The sequence below is a fragment of the Pinus tabuliformis genome, chromosome 4_1 (assembly GCF_031772625.1).
Source record: "Pinus tabuliformis cultivar Carrire ecotype Pingquan chromosome 4_1, CPIR1, whole genome shotgun sequence".
Taxonomy (NCBI): Eukaryota; Viridiplantae; Streptophyta; class Pinopsida; order Pinales; family Pinaceae; genus Pinus; species Pinus tabuliformis.
In genome coordinates, this window is record NC_142303.1 from 908,844,816 (window position 1) to 908,863,384 (window position 18,569).

Genomic DNA, 18,569 nt, shown 5'->3' on the forward strand with positions numbered 1-18,569 from the left:
TGGATTGATATTCTGTATGACAACTTGTTGGCATGATAATAGATGAAGTCGCGACTTGATGAGAGCTCTACATGTCACCTAGTCTAAAGAATCTGATACTACGATGCTATGATGATTTTTATATTAGTTTTGATCTAACAACATTGATTAATTTAAGGCTAAGAATATTGGTTTGGTAAAGTGTTATATTTGGAGAGAGCGTTGTATGAAGCAAGCTACCCAATCCAAATATGTCTACATTGAAAGTTATCTGGTGAAGCAAAGAAGATGATGTGTTGATCTAAACCTCTACTTCTTAAGTGTTCCAAGTTATGACTCTGATTTTGATTTTGGTTTTATACTGATGGTATACTATTGACAAGAAATGAGCCTATGATGATCAAAGTAAGAGGGATATGGCTTCTAAAGCTCGAAATGATGAATCATGGAATGATGAATCGATTTCTGTAGTAGGGAAAAGATAATCTATATTGTGAATATATTGAAGTATTGGAAAGTGGAAATGCAAATACTTCAATACTCCGATTGAATTTCAAGAAGTTGTGAAGAGATATTGTCAAACTTGACTTGGAAACTGACATTTTATTGAAGCATTGATGTTCCATTTTGAACATCCATCTGTATATATACATGATGTGCATATAACTTGAGTTGATTCATAATTGAGCTACTTCATTCACATTAAGTTGTTTCCTACCATCCTTAAAAATACTTGCATGGGACAATCTTCCTGTGATATGGGACTACTTGGGTGTATTGATGATTATTAGGATCATTGTTGATGAAATGAGCACATTTGGATGCTAACTTAGTATGAGATCTACCATGGTGGAGTACGATGTTGCTAGCATGATTAGCCATGTGGCAGGATGAAGAAGCTCCTTGGAGATTCGTCTGAGCATGATCTCAATATGACATGGATACATTATGTTGACAAAAAGTGGGAAATTATTGGTATAGAATCTTGCATATAACTAGGACTAAGATACCTTCATATATTGAGTCACTAATTTTGTATGAAACAAGCTCAAGCTTTTGGTTAACACCTCCTTGAGAGAGAGGATGACTACGGTATCCTTTTTGTTATATATATAATTATTATGTTCTAATATGATATTTGATTTGATGTGATGTATGAACATGATAAAACTATTATTGAGACATGATGATTACCATATATGAGCATGATGATATGTTTCTAATGTACAGAGAATAGGACGGATTGACAACACTGAGCCAACTCTTCCTCCCCTGTTTGAGTTCCCTGTGTGTGGAATTGAGATGGAAGGGTCTTGAGGTGGAGGGAACTCTGGAAAATAGTGTATCACCCTTATCTATTACCCATAGGGATGGAGTAGTATCTCACCCTATCTTGGTATTTATAGAGTATACCCCAGTTGGCATCATACTCATAAGAAAGGCGTTTGTGGATTGTCCCTCCCTATATGGAAAATGGGTTGAAGAGGCTTGGAGGCATGTGATCCTTACCTCTTGGTAAGTCGAGTATATCATCCAAGCTCAGAGTATGATGCAGGTGTTCTGTCACATGATTATTGAGGGTCATTGTAGGGAATATCAGTAGGAAATAGGATGGGTTGAGTAGTAGCTTCCCTATATCACCTATTTCTAGATATGTGTTCATAGTGGCATCTCCCCCATGAGATTTTGGGTTGAGTAATAGCTCCTCAATGTGGTTCCAGGTTGAGATGTGCTCCTTGATTATATGCTCTATGATGATGATACGGGTTAGAGATATGACTCCCCTATGATATTCCTAGGTAGTAGCCTTCTACCAGAGATTTCGAGTAGTAGCTCGTTGACAGATATTTTGGTTAGTAGCCCGATGAATAGAGGCTGGTAGCTTAGGATTCCCTTCGATGACAAATTCTTATTCTAGATTTGAGAATGTTCAGCATATGATTAGGGAAAATCAGGAGATATGAAAGAATGAGCAAGAGATGAATTGGGAATATCAGTGATGATACAAAATACTTGAGATTAGATATGCTTTGATGACAGGATACACATGACATGATGCAGGTGGAATTCTCCTTAGTTGAGAGGGAGTGTTAAAAATATGAAAATGCAGTAAAATTTCACTTTGGAAAGCTCACCAGATGAAGACAATGATTTCTTTGAATTCCTATTTTCGAGATGACCAAAATTGACCTAAAGGTCACTTAAATTGGATAAGGGAAAGTGCACTTATGAAGAAAATCCCACATGTGCATATTTGATAAGGATGGCCCTAACGAAAAGTGGAACACCTTGAAAGGATATAAATACAAGTACCCTCCACCTCATTTAGACACACAATGATGAGACACTCTTATATCTTTTTTTTGGCAACCAAAGGTCTGAGGATCATCCAAAGAGGATCAAGATCGCTTTGAGTGAAATTGTAGGGTCTGAAGCTTGCATCTCTAATTTAGGGTTTTGGGCCCCAATCATAGGGACAGAATAGGAAGGATTCTACTGTAGTCACACAGAAAAATTCTCATCCATTCAATTGGATCCTTCCAGCCGAATGAACAACTCTCCATCCATGCCACTGGGGGTTTAGGGTTTCCACAATTTAGTTTTGACCCCATTCACTTGCATGCCAGGCTTAAGGGAGAAAATGGGAAAGTTGTAGTCGCTTGCATGGCACTTCCTCCATGCAACCAGGATATTAAAGATGAATATTAGTGTTACAAATATTTTTCTCAATGACCATAGGGTTCGGCAATTGAATGCATACACTGACAGCTCATAACAATCTTCAGAATCAGAGTTTTGAGCATATACATTGTTGGGTTCATTTCATGGATGTTATACCTATTTTTTTGGTTAGTTGCATAAATGAAGATATGGATCATTATACTCTCTTTTTCTGAATCATTTGATGATAATCTAAGAAGAATACTTTGCAAGGGTTTTCCCCATAGTGGGTTTTTCCTTGGTCTCTGACCAATCCTAGTGTCTCTATGTGTGAATGCTTTTCTTCTATTGTTCCTTTATATTCCCCTGCATTGATGATGATGATATTTTTCTTTCTACATAGTGCATATGATGATGAATACTGGTGTAAATTTTAATAATGTTATGATGTTATGGGGTGAAATGAATGTGTTAATGAAGAAATGCAATTATCAAAGAAAAGAACAATATCATAGGTTCTCATGTGTCGACTAAGCTACTATTGCTTAGTCCCATAAGAAACATTAGTCACAATTTCTTATAATAAACCATACCTTCTACAAAATAATGTTATGCACAAAACATTTTTCAAATGCATTTAGAATGTATTCCACTTTCACATGCATCTATGTTCTCAATATCAATGTAGAAAGGTATTGGCCCTTTTACTTTCCAATAACGAACTTTATGCATAAAAGGTAACATAACAAGTAAGGATGCATCTTCCATATGTTAAAATGAAGTTTTCATAAAGTTTTTTTTCCAAAACAACAACTAAGGGAATGATACTTTAATCATCAACATTCCCATAATTTCTAACTCGTGCAACATGTCATTTTGTTTATGCATATGAATTTAATCAACAATCATTAATGCATACGAACTAACTTCCCCATTGAGTCATCAATTTGTAAAATTGTGGAATTTTGAATAAACAAGGTAATCAACATCATTTTATTACTACTATCATTAAATTGATGGACTATCAAATCAACCACTTTAATAACACCATTGTATCATAATCCAATTCCTTTATCACCTTCAATAACTGGTAGTTATAGGTATGCATGGTTAGACTAGTATTCACTTTTACAATCATTGTGGCTTTCTTTCATGTGCATAAAATATTAAACATAACTATATTCATTCAAGACATTTATTTAACATCAATGTGTAAGTGTCAATAACTATTACAGTAACAATCCAAACATTCAAAATTTTCATAGTGTATTGTTACCAACAAACCAACACATGAAGTATCTGCCATAATCACTTGTTTACAACTTACAGTAAGCTTCAATCAAACCAATTCATGCATATAATTTTTAGTAGTTAGGCATGCAAAACTAACTAATAAATGCTACCAACTATCTTAAATCTGACCATCACATGAATCATTCATCTTTATAGTCAATACTTACCACTTGATTTATTATCTATATTTAACATTTGAAGGGGTTCTTTCAATGTCTTTTAAAACTTTCTATTGTTCTCTTCAAGGATAACCCCCAACTTTATATATTCATTTGTTTCACACAAAACAATATATGCATCCATTCTTCATCATCAATGCATTGTAACTTTACTCAATGCACCATTAATCATGATCATGCATGGAAAAGTTGGTAGTGAATCCACAATGTCACCAGTGAGTACTTAGGATTATTCATAAATGTAATAGAAGTTTATTGCCTTTTATCTGCATTAATATTCAAATTTGATTAGCATAGTTTTATAAACATTATCCTTACTATTCTTCAATGCAGTTATTAACATGCATAATATATCTCATGTCAAATTTAGTCTTCTGTAATTTTGGTTGGAATCATACCTGAGATGATGCCCACTAGTTTCATACATTTACTTATTTTCTGCTTAATGATTCCCAAAAGGTGCCAGTGTTGCAACGTTCAACTCTAATACCACTTGTAACATCATCGGTAACCTCGTGGAAAAATGTATAGAGTTGGAATTTTTTTACAACATTTACCAATGTGTAACTTTATAAATTCCTATTCCATATTCCTTCATTGACCATTATATAAAACACATCATTATATAGAGTAACATTAGTAAAGGAATAGTGAGTTACAGAACCATTAATTGTCATTCTTGTAGCATATTATCATAAAATTCCTGATGTACCCTTGCATCATTTCCATGATTCATTTAACTAGGTTAGTTAATCACATACTTGATAAGGTAAATATCACATCATGCAAGGAATCAACATCATCATAATGGCATAATAGGCTAACCATCATTGGACGCTGATATACCCTGGAAACCCTGTATGGTGAAAACCAACAGATGTTTAATTAATTTTTATTAAACTCTTTTGGGGGTGTTAAACTGACTCAATGGCTTGTAACGGAGCCCATCCCTTAACCTCATAAAATATTACAAAGAAATATCATTTAAATACAACATATCTAGCTAGCAGTTATTACAATCATCATGATATCATTTATCGATGAATCCTTAATCTCTATATCTTTGTGTCTTGTTCTTCCATTAGTGGACTATCTTGTAGATAGCATACCTTCAACCTACATAGACCACTAGTGTATTGCTTGCCATAATGTTAAACATGATCGATATTCTACATACGTCACAGTGTTTTTTGCAACTTCTATTGTCATCAACCTTTGATATCATGATTAGATCAAATATTAATCAAACAAATAAAAAATATATACTAGAAATGCTTCAACATCTATTCATGTGCATACATTAAATGTAACCAAATATCATGACATGTTTCCCTGAAAAACACTACTCATGCATTAATTATAAGAATATAAATATCAAAGAATGTCTACAAATAAATACTAGACTACTATTATCCTCCTCACACTACCACACATTCTTTTCCCAAGGAAAAATACTACCATTCTTGATTTTATTTTAAAGGATGCTAACATCTTAGATTTAATCTTAGTTCATGTAATTAGATAAACTTATTCAAAAGTATCTAGCCCCTTAGCTATTTCTTTGTGCATGAAACTATGTAATATTTCCAACACAATAGATATTATTATTATGCATGAAAATGCATGTCCCTTTCCAAAGGAAAGCTAACATATTTATTGCATGTAATTACATGTTTCTTTTCCAAAGTCTAATATAACAACTATTCCTTCTAGCATGTAGATTTATGTTTCTCTTCGAAAATTATAACACAATCATTATATTCTCTTTTGCATGAAAATATATTTATCTTCCTTTCCAAGAAGTCTATCATAATGGCTTATTGTTTTCATGCAAGAGTAACATAAACATCTGAGCACAAAACAACATGTTCTTTTCCAAGAACACTAACACATTAGCTATCTTTTTATGTACATAAACACCTACTCTTTTCAAGAGAACTAACATCATGGCTATTGTTTTGTGCACCTCTACAAATATTCTTTTCCAAAAGAAATCATAAGCATGATTATTTTTTCACGCACCTCTACATATATTATTTTCCAAAAGAAATCATATGCCTAATAACTATCCCTTTTATGTATATGTAAATACATATTCCTCTAACACATAAGTCATTGTTTTCATGCATATTTCCTTTAAGGAATTCCAATACGTAGTTTTAATTTCCGTGCATGCAAAGAACCTATTCCTTTTTAAGGAATCAAATGAAATAATTTTTTTTACCATGCAATTTTTCTTTACTTATCTTTGTATGCACCCTTTTCCAAGATAATGGACACTTTATTTTCTTTTAAATGTAAAAATAATCACATTGCAAATTCTTCTTCCAAGAGAACTATTTCAATAATAACCATTCACAATGGTTATGGTTTTTCAAGAAAATACATAAACTTTCCACAACAATTGTTATTCCTTCCATGCATGCAAACTACATATCTATTTTCCAAGATTCCAATATAATAATACATGCAAAAGAAAAATCATTTCTCTTCTCATAAATAATAAATAGAATACAATGATTCATGATAAACATTTATCTATTCAAGAAATTGTTATAAGAATTACACAATATTTTCAAAGGAAACTTGGCTACTTGTCTTTCCATGGAATTGATTCTCATAAAATCTTTTCCTGGACATAACCTAGTTTCTCTATCTTTATTCATGCAAGTTTGATCGATATTGGATCATTATATTATTTTTAATCCATCTTGATGCATTCTAAGTGGAAAACATGGAGGAATCAACTCATGAGACCATTTTTATCGGAGGGGCCTAGTTTGGCAAAACGATGTCTGAAACTTTTTGGGAGTGTTTTGAGGCATCAAATGACATTTTTTGGGGGTAAAAGTTTACCTCTTTGTTTCTGCACCATTTCTTGTTCTTCTACACACAAACATATCTCCAACGGTGTAATAAGTGCATCAATCGGAGTCTGTATGCAAAAGTTATGCCACTCAGAAGTTGACCTTCCTATTTTCACACCTATAATTCGGGAGGATGTCGTGTCAACCCCCATTATTAATGGAAATAGGGCTAGCCATGTGATTATAATGTAAATGACTCTAGCAAATTATATATTGTAACTCTAGCTAAGATTGGATGTAGTCAAAATTAACCACTACTAGGCTACCGAGTTGTGTTATAACCGGGTCACTAGGAGGAAGAGGCATTCCATTCCTTCGAGAGAATTTTTTTCCATATGTAAGCAAAGATAACCAGGAGAGATAGGATGTAGAGCACATCGAGAGGATTTATGCACTATAGTAGCCCATGGACCACAGTCATTACTTCTTTCTACATGCAACCATATTTCGAGACAAAGAATAAATATAAATATAATATAATATATTGTTTATATAATGACTGAATAAAACTGATAGAATATGCTTGTAAATTATACATATGAAAGTGTTCTTGTTTTGGTTTTCCATTTGTAATAACCAATTATTTCCTTATGTTAATGTAGAAATTCCTTGTAGATTCAAACTGCAAATTGTAATATGCTAAGAAAATTGACTTGAATCTACTCTACTCATCAGCAAAAACAATAAATTATCGATGAAATCATGAAGCATATAAGAGAAAGAATTAATTCACACATAACACAATGATTTTGTGAGGAAAGCCACAGCTAAAAACCCCTACTACCTGTATATTACATTAATCAGAAAATATGAGAAGATTACAATGCTTTGCTCAAGCCTGAGCAACCTCTGCACTATCTCTATCTATCTCACTACCAACCTATGTGCAAACGTCTCTTGTCACACCTTTCTCTCACAAGCTCCATGCACAAACTTGTGTTTCCCATTTCCTAGTCTCACCAACTCGTGCTCACCTAAACAACGATTAAACTTGTGCCTTCATTCCTCCTTTTAAAGGAAATTTTAATGGTTAGAATTAATAAGTTTTCTAATTAAGGAATTATTTATTTTAGGCCTTCTTTTGTCTACATAAATCATTTGTACAATTGTCCCTGAACTCCAATCTCAACTAGGTCTTTCTCTAATATGACACGCATGAGTTAATTATGATCAAATCTTCAGTTTACTAGTTGAGAAATGTTATTTACACCCCACTACTATAGGTCACACCCCACTACTAAATCTCCCACTAATTCCTCCATCAATTGGAACTAGTTTAACAGAATTTAGCTCAGTTAAATTGAATTAAATAATTACAACTCAAAAGAACTTAACCTGGCCCCCCAAAATTTAGGAACCACTCTACATGACTCTAGATAGACTCCCAACTCAAATTAATTGAGCCAAATAAGTCAAATTAACTTAGTTAACTATTACAAGTTGCTATGAGAATTAGAATTACAATTTAATTCCAAATTTAATTCAAGGACAAAAGTAAATTAGGATTTTCTTGGTGTTATTTTTAACATTTCTTGTTGCTATTTTCAACACTCGCTCTCAATAAGAAAGGAATTCAACTCAATCTCGATCGGGTGCCTTTGGAATGTTTTGCATGCAAAACTTGTCACTCTTGTTGTTTCTACTGCAACAGCTACAACCAAAAATCATCCAAGCAAAATAAATTGGATCAATTTTCGCTGCAACTCTCTACATGGAAAAACTGTGTTGTTTTTGACTCTATTACTTAGCCTCCTGCTTTGCTATCAACTCTGCTCTTCACTCCTCAGTACCTAACTAACAATGATCCTTTTACTACTGAATATTGTGGACCCATGTAGCAAGGGTAATAATCCAAGAGGTTGAATCCTTAAGGACTCTACCCATCTCTGCAACTGTTACCTCTGATCTACTCATATTATTGCTTCTGCTGCAATGGTGTTGCAACTACTGCAACAATGAGTCTAATCTTCCCAGATTTTGAAGTACTAGCTTCCATAGGGTTGCTCCCTCTGAAGATAGACTCCCTCTGAGTCTTGATCTCCCTATGGGAAATCTCTCTAATCCCTCCTAGAAACTCGCATTGTCCTCCTGCACTGGAAACTAGACTGTGAAGTTCTGCACTAGGAATCATTTAGCTGGAACTACACCAGCATACTACAACTGGGTAATTCACATTGCCTGTGTCACTGCATCTAGTTTTGAAATTGTCTCCCGGCTACTGACTACAACTAGATTTGCAACTATCTAATGATAGATTGCATTTGCTAACACTAAACCTGCTACTATGATATTGTGGGCCTCGGTAGCAAAGGTAATGATCCATGAGACAAACACACCTCAATGGACCCTGCCCAAATTTTTACAGCTCTTGGACTAAGGATCTACATCGCTCCACCTCAATCTTGGAGGTATAGTTGCATGTGCTCCTTATGCCCACTTAGATCGAACTCTCCTCCTACTGGAGGTTTCTGACTAATCCTCTTCATCATCATCCTCTTCATCATCCCAACTGGAAATTGGTTGAGGATTCCTCTTGAGAGCTAAATCATGATCCCTTTGAACCACAACATCTCTAATCCCTGCCTTACTCCTCAAGGTTGTGCATGCCTCTTCTTCTAATGTATAGAGGCTCTTAACCCTGACACCAAATTGATTGAGTTGACACGAAGCAAGATGCTTGAGGTAAGCCTTCCCATCTCTGAAGAGTACCCCATAACCATTGTTTTCAATCCTCAATTTCTTCATCAGTACAAGTTTCTTGGCTTCATTTTTATTTCTGAATAGATTAGTGAGGGTCGTACACATAGCAAAGGGAGTCTCTTTTCCATGTAGTTTCAAGACTATGTGGTCTCTCACACCCTCCAGGATGATCCTCCTAGCTCTTGCTACACTCTTCTTCCACTCTACTATATCTTTAGCATCATATGTTGGAGGCTTTTGGATATCATGATCTATCAATTCCTCCAGTTGATTATCTTCCAACACTACCTCCATCCTATCCTTCCAAGAAATATAATTTGAACTACCCTCAAGGGCATACTCGAGTTTCAATCTGTAGAAGGACATCCTGCTAGCTCTCAAGAATGATTCTACGAATTCTATTCACCTTCAAGGAAAACTTCAAATTCTTCTCTTCTATCATGATTTCATCTCTAATACCATGCAGAAATTTCTACAAATCTAGCTCTGATACCATGTAGAAATTTCTACAAATATAGATTTGATACCATATAGAAATTCCTTGTAGATTCAAACTGAAGATTGCAATATGCTAAAAAGATTGACTTGAATCTACTCTACTCGTCAGTGGAAATAATATACGACCAATGAAATCAAGAATCATATAAGAGAAATAATTCAATCACACATAAGACAATGATTTTCTAAGGAAAGCCGCAACTAAAATCCCATGCTATTTGTATATTGCATTGATCAGAAAATATGAAAATATTACAATGCTTTTCTCAAGCCCGAGCAACCTCTGCACTATCTCTATCTATCTCACAACCAACATGTGCACAAGCTTCTCTTTTCACACCTTTCTCTCACAAGATACACACACAAACTTGTGATTCCTATTGCTTGGTCTCACCAAAATAATGATTAAACTTGTGCCTTCATTCCTCCATTTAAAGGAAATTCGAATGGTTAAAATTAGTTTTTTTCCTATTTAAGGAATTATTTATTTTAGGCCTTCTTCTAACAACATGAATGATTTGTACAATCCAGATGATTATACAATTGATAGTACAATGTCTGTAAACTCCAATTTCAACTGGGTCTTTCTCTTATTTGACATGCATGAGATAACTATGAGCAAATCTTTAGTTCACTGGTTGAGCAGTGTTGGTTACACCCCACTACTGTAGGTTACACCCCACTACTAGATCTCCCACTAATTCCTCCATCAGTTGGAACTAGTTTAACTGAATTTAACTTAGTTAAACTGAATTAAATAATTACAACTCAAAAGAACTCAACCTAGGCCCCTAAAATTTAGGAACCACTCTACATGACTCTAGATAGACTCCCAACTCAAATTAACTGAGCCAACTAGGTCAAATTAACTTAGTTAATTATTACAAGTTGCTATGAGAATTAGAATTACAATTTAATTCCTAATTTAATTCAAGGACAAAATTAAATTAGGATTTTCTTGATGATATTTTTAACATTTCTTGCTACTATTTTCAAGAGTCAATTAGTTCGATTTTACATCCTAAATTTTGGTGTCATGGTTATGAGGCTACTCTATGGCATTGAAGGATAGAATCTTGCTGATGAAGGGGAATAGTTGTGATTGAATATTTTATTATGCAGACAAAGTATTGAATTAATTACAACAGGTTTTCTTTTACATAGTTGACCAAGAGAGAAAGAAAATCAACACACTTGGCATGTCTTCTCAACACAAAATATAAGATGCTATTATATAAATACATCAAATTTAATAAAATATATTTGTGGGTTTTGTATATGGATATGTTACAACCATAATTTGGTGTCATGGTTATGAAGCTATCTATGGAATTTATGGAGATAATTTTGGTGACAAAGGGGAATAGTTGTGATTGGATTAAGGATTTTGGCCATGTTGGCAGACTAATATAATGCATGTGCAGGTAGACTGTTGAATTAATTGTACCTCATTGTCTTTTGAATGGTTCCCCAATCTAGAGAGAAATCAAATCAACACACTTTACATTCCTTCTCAACACACAAATTATCAAATTAGTAGTACCACATATTATGTAGTGGGAACGAACAAACTGATGCATAGATGAATTTCCTTATCCTCTCACTGAACACACCCTCCTTTCATTCGTCCACTAGATGAGAGCTCTATCTAATGACACATTGTTATCCAATGGAAGTGAGAGGATATCAAATGAATTGGAATCAATTTGTGTAGTGTCAATTACCACTTACATACTTATATGCTAGATCTTGATGTATAATCTTAGAAGTTGGCTCTTCAATTAAGGAGGAAATGTGAGATGGATTGATTTTTATATGGATATCAAAAATTATATCTATGTAGGTAATAAAAAAATTAAAAAGTTCAGTAATGAAGCCCAAGTAAAGAAAATACATCCAAATGAAAAAAACCAAAACACTAGCTTGTAGGAATGGGGAGATTGCAACAGCAGTGTCAAACACTGCTTAGATACTTATATGCTAAATCTTGATGCATAAACTTAGAAGTTGACTCTTAAATTAAGGGGGAAATGTGAGATGGATTCATTTTTATATGGATATCAAAAATTGTATTTATGTAGGTACATAAAAAAATAAAAAATAGGAAGTTTAGTAATGAAGCCCATGTGAAGAAAATACATCCAAATGAAAAAACCAAAACACTAGCTTGTAGGAATGGGGAGATTGAAACACAAAGTTAGAGATGGATTTTATCTGAGATGTAGGAAAGAAGAAAAGATGGTGGCAGTCACACATGGAAATTTTATGGCAGAAATAGAAGGGAGGTAATAATGAAGAACAAACAAGGTAGAGATTGTAAATTGTGTAGAATAATATGAAACTGATTGTAATGTGAGTCACACAATGTATTTGTAAGTAGGTCTATTATGTCATGTTTGACTTGATGTGTATGGTTCATGGTCAATTGAAACTGCTTGATATGATGTTTGTAGTAAGCAAGAAACCACTTGAGATATAATGGCTCAGGATCATCCACAAAAACCCATAGATGTAATGCCAAAATGTGCTTATGGGTAAGGCAAGAAAAGCCCAAAATAAGGATAATGATGATGCAAGGGGAGTTAGAGGTACAATTATGAAGACATGCTATGAAAGAATGACTAAATGAATCATACACATGAATAGCAACCTACTACACTAGAAATTGTAAAGAGTGGTTACTCATGCATTCTTGTGGATGGTTTTTCCTTTATATGGACATCAACATTTTAGTAATGTTTGTATCATAGAGGTATTATGAAAATGTGAGGTTTGACTAAATATAGACTTTGTTGAATGGGAGGTTCCCAATTTCATAGTAGATCATGTATAGGTAAACATATCGATGAACACATCAATTGATGGATTATAAAGATAAATAACTCTAAGGCCCCCTCTTAATAAAGAATTGTACTCTTCAACACCTAATTTGTCTTAATAATCCATCAATTGATGTGCTCATCAGTATGTTTGCCTATATATGATCTATTATGAAATTAGGAACTCTCAATCAACAAAGTCTATGGCTAGTCCAACCTCACATTTTCATAATACGTCTATGATACAAACATTACTAAAATGTTGATGTCCATATAAAGGAAAAACCATCCACAAGAATGAATGAGTAACCACTCTTTGCAATTTCTAGTGTAGTAGGTTGTTATTCATATGTATGATTCATTTAGTCATTCTTTCATAGCATGTCTTCATAATTGTACCTCTAACTCCATTCTTCTACAAAATGTTGTTGTTTTCTAATACATATGAGTTGTTCAATTAAATGTCCTCATTATATTTTGTTATGATTATGTTTTATACCTATCGGTTACTATAAATATAACATACTATCCATTACTATAAATATAACACACTATTGTATTTGATGAATGAATCAAATGTGATAAAATATACTTATAAATTATTTATATTAAAGTGTTCTTGTTTTGGTTTTCCATTTTTAATAACAGGGTCTTTCCTTCGGTCAATTAGTTCGGCTTTACATCTCGAATTTGGTGTCATGGTTACGAGGCTTCTCTATGGCCTTGAAGGAGATAATCTTGGTGATGAAGGGGAATAGTTTTGATTGAAGATCTTAGTATGCACACTACTACATAAAGGGGGGTTTTAAGAAAATATTTGAGACAATTTTTGGGTAAATTGTCTTAACATGAGACAAAAAAAAACTTGTGTATTGTCTTAAATATTGTCTTTAAGCAGGTGTCTCAAAAATTATTGTCTTAAAGATTATGGTCTTAAAAATTATTGTCTTAAAGATTATTGTCTTAAAAAATTGTCTTTATAAAGACAATAGATAACAAAAGCATTATTGTCTCTTAGGAGACAATTTCATTTTTGTCTCTCTAGAGACAATAATTTTATTTAAAGATCACTTTCGTCTCTCTAGAGACAATATAAAACAATGAATCCAGAAATATCTCACCATTGAAATAAATCAATATAAAAAACATTTAGTTAAAAATAAACTACAAAATCATTGATTAATTCATGTTAACGCAGAGTGGAATCGAACCACCAATCCCTTGCTTGTAAGGCAGGCACTCTTCCATTGAGCTAGCACACTTTAAAGAATTACGTGAAGAGTTATGGTAATCCTGAAAACTACATTTATAGCCATTGATTTAAGAAAAAGAAAATGGCACATGATCTATAATATTTATAAAAACTATAATCATGCAGACCATATTTTTAACATACTAAAACTAGAAATTTCCCCAAAAGGTGCAAAGAGAGGCAGATTATATCTCCAGCAAAAAATTTCAAATCTTCTATTAGTATACAGTTGATTGTTCACGTATACAAGCTATCTTGCTACAGTGGCATATCCCTGTGTTGCGATTTCATTCCATGTTAAGACTTCTTTTTCTTCATCTTCTTCTCCACACATGTATGTGTCTATTATTGTGTATATGCACCGATATAAAATTCTATAACAAAATTTCTTGATTTCCAAACATAAAACAAACAGAATTATGATTTGTGAATCCACAATCTGTGATTGAGTCGTTATCAAAGCAAAAGAAATGAAATGGAGTGGATATATTCTATTGCACCTTTGCAATTAGTTCTCCCTACTTAAAAGTTAATAGTCCTAGAGTATGTTTTTCCTTTCAATTTTAAGATGGATATATTCATGGCTCTATCCTAGCTCCATAATTATTCGGGGTCCTCTATGGATTGGGAGTTCCACACCAGTCATTGTTTATGACAATGAAGAGTACTGATGACCGAGAACATGTGCTAAAAATGTCATTTGTGTTGCTACTAAATGCAAAGATATATCATGATAATGAAAAAAACAACAACAAGTTTCTTACTAAACAAGTGGATGTTGATTATAAAAAGGAAAGGATGACATAATGGAAGACAATCTACTCTTCAGTAGCCAGTGCCAAGAAACCATGGCACGCACTCAACAAAATAGATAAGCATAACATGTGAAAAGTTGCAAACTATGAACTGTAAAGAAAAAGGTTAAATAATTTCTTACCATAATTGCTCCAGCAGGATCTATCCACTAATATAGAGTACTTGCAAGAATAGAAGCAATTAGACCAATTGTGTTGGTGATCACATCAAAGAAATTTTCTTGAGCATATGCCTTCACAATCTCATTAGTAAAACTTTGACAACACATTACTAGAAACAACTTCACAAAAGTAACTGAAACCATAATTCCAACCACCCAATGCCATTTGTCACCATCTAAAGAGAAACCATCCTCCTATGGAAATTTGGAAATAGAGTTGACAAAAGTTAATTCTTTGTATGAAAATTGGAAAAATAGTCTGTCTCTCAAAATACAATGCACAAAATTCTAACCATAAGGTACACTATAGAGAAATCAACAGTATGATATGAAGCATGGAGAAGAAAATCCATGGCTATTATGAGCTCAATATCAAGGTAACTTTTAAGACGAGTAGGATTATAACAACACAAAAAAACAACAATAGTATGTAGAATGATTTATTAAAAACATAACTATAAGACTTAACGTACAAGTAGGTCCCGAGAAAGGTGCATGGGTTTTTGGTGTTTGGGTGTTGCAATTCCATGCTTCCTTAAAACAAGATTCTTGATGTGATACTGCAAGAAATTCAGTAGCATGCATACAAGTAGAAAAAAATTATTATAATTCTACACAAACAATGTAAATGCCAACAAAGGAAGGCCATATATTTATAGGTAGAGGAGCATTGCTACTTGATACTCACCGAGTAGGTCTCACCCAAAATGTCATCTCTTCAATATGTAGTCAGGAGGCTTGTAAGGTCCCTTAAAACAACGGAGCTGCCAAAAATAAATGCTACAGTTTCTTTTATTTGCAAACAGTGAGGACATTTGCTACTCATCCAACAAGCCATCCCAAATGTTAGATCTTTTCAATATCAGTAGTGAGCAGGCTTGTAAGGTCCCTCAACAGGCACATTGATATACTCTACTTGATCAGGAGAAAGCTTTGTTAGCTTGGCACCCAACTTGGGAAAGTGCAGAGCAACCACCTTCTCATCTAGATGCTTAGGCAGCACATATACCTTCTTCTCATACTTCCCTAATTTCTTCTCATTCCAGAGCTCTAACTGAGCAATGACCTGCAACAAAAAGTAGAGATTATGCACCATCTATGGAACATCCACCTATGTAGCAATGGATCATATGCAACAATATAATCAAGGGATTGGTATGCCTGAGAAATCTAGTATGTACAAGCAATGGTTGCAGGGAATTAGAAATATTTACCTGGTTTGTAAAGGAGAAAGACATGACAAAACTTGGGTGGCTAGTTGCACAACCCAAGTTCATCAGATGTCCCTCTGCAAGAACAATGATGCCACTATTGGTGTCAGGGAACACCCACCTATCAGTCTGAGGCTTGATGGTAATCTTCTTAACACCAGGGAAAGTTTCAAGGCCTTGCATATCAATATCGTTGTCAAAGTGACTGATGTTATAAACAATGTAATTGTTCTTCATCTTCCTTGTGTGATCTACCATGATGATGTCCTTGTTGCCAGTGGTTGTCACAAATATATCAGCAGTGCTAACTACATCCTCAAGGGTGAGAATAGGAAGGCCTTCCATAAGTGCTTTCATGGAACAAATAGGATCAATCTCTATAACAATGACCCTAGCTCCAACGACTTTCAAGGCTGCAGCACAACCCTTGCCAACATTTCCAAACCCACAAACAACAACAACCTTACCATCAATCATGACATATGTGTCTCTCATCAGACTGTCTGGGAGAGAGTGCCTACATCCATACAAGTTGTCAAACTACAAAATAAGAAAGAGAATCAGAATCAACACAAACTACATCTCAAATAGAAAAATTTTGAAGAAAAAAAGACCTGAGAAATCTAGCCCTGGATCTATAATTCACAATAATTCAAAACTTCGATACCAATCCAATCAGCTTATAAAACCTTAGCTAATATTAAACCATCATAACCAGATAATTGAATATATGTAAAGGTCCTTGATTTTAAATATGAATATGCTTCTACACCCACCATGAACTCACATTTATTCAGCACCTTGAAAATTAATTTTTTTCTTTTGATGTAGTGGAAACAAGTGAATCCTAAAATGCAATGCAATGCACTCTAACTATACAAAAATCATCATGATGTGATCTCAATGACACCGAAGAATTAAGGCAATTAACAAGAGCTGTGCAACTCATAACATCATGAGTGAGACCAAAATGACCCCAAGGCCATAACAGATCCAACATCAGGAAGCTGGTATTGCATGATTAAGATTATCATTAAGATTAAGATACTTCATAATTCTCTAAACAGATATAAGATAATACTGTCGAAACTGATAAACAGTGGTATGAAATTTACCATATTATACTATAAATTTGTATAACAGTTTGATGATGAGATTCTAACTGCTTTAAAACAACCACAAAACTCATTGCTAGAACCGAAAACACAAAAAGATCTAAACAACATCAAACCCACCATAAAAGTGTGAGTTCAAAAGAAATGAGAACAAATTTCAAGTCCAAATCACAACATTTAGACAAGATCCTACTTCAAATCACCCTGACCAAATCTCAAAAATCGTACATCTACTTGAAAACATCTATTAAAAAAGCAAGCGACAAAGAAATGAGGCAAGAATCCAAATCCAAATCACAACATATAAGCAAGATCCCATTTCAAAAACTCTAGATGAGATCTCAACATCCCCACCATGCCCACCTGAAAACATCTATTAAAAAACAACAGAATGTTTATGAAAAAGCATAGAGAGCATGGCTATGACATTAATTGGTGAAATTGGACACTGCTATGACATCCATGACCCACGCCACCATATGTTTCACAAGTTTTAATGTAATGGGGTTAGGTATAGGGAATGGGGATTTCTGGCAAATAGCAATGGATCCTATGCAACAATATAATCAAGGGGTTGGTATGCCTGAGCACTCTAGTCTGTACAAGCAATGGCTGCATGGCATTAGAAATATTCACCTGGTTTGTAAAGGAGCAAGAGATGAAAAAACTTGGGTGGCTAGTTGCACAACCCAAGTTCATCATACGTCCCTCTGCAAGAACAATGATGCCACTATTGGTGTCAGGGAACACCCACCTATTCGTCTGAGGCTTGATGGTAATCTTATTAACACCAAGGAAAGTTCCAAGGCCTAGCATTTGTAAATAAATGGGTACTCGTAAGGGTTGATGTCAAGATAGGAGGGTTTCCACTAATCACCATACAAGAAAACAAGTTAGAAATATTTTAATCTGTATTTGAAAAATAGAAAGCAATTTTGCTAGATATCAGAGAATATATAAAACCATAAATGCAGGCTTTGAAAACTTAGTTTTCTTGTGAGAAATTATAGAAACTTCAA

The 18,569-nt window shown here is 33.9% G+C and overlaps 1 pseudogene; it reads right to left on the bottom strand.

Moving 5' to 3' along the window:
- Nucleotides 1–16,086: 16,086 nt before the first annotated feature.
- LOC149179089 (adenosylhomocysteinase pseudogene) lies at nucleotides 16,087–17,488 on the bottom strand (annotated as a pseudogene).
- Nucleotides 17,489–18,569: the final 1,081 nt, after the last annotated feature.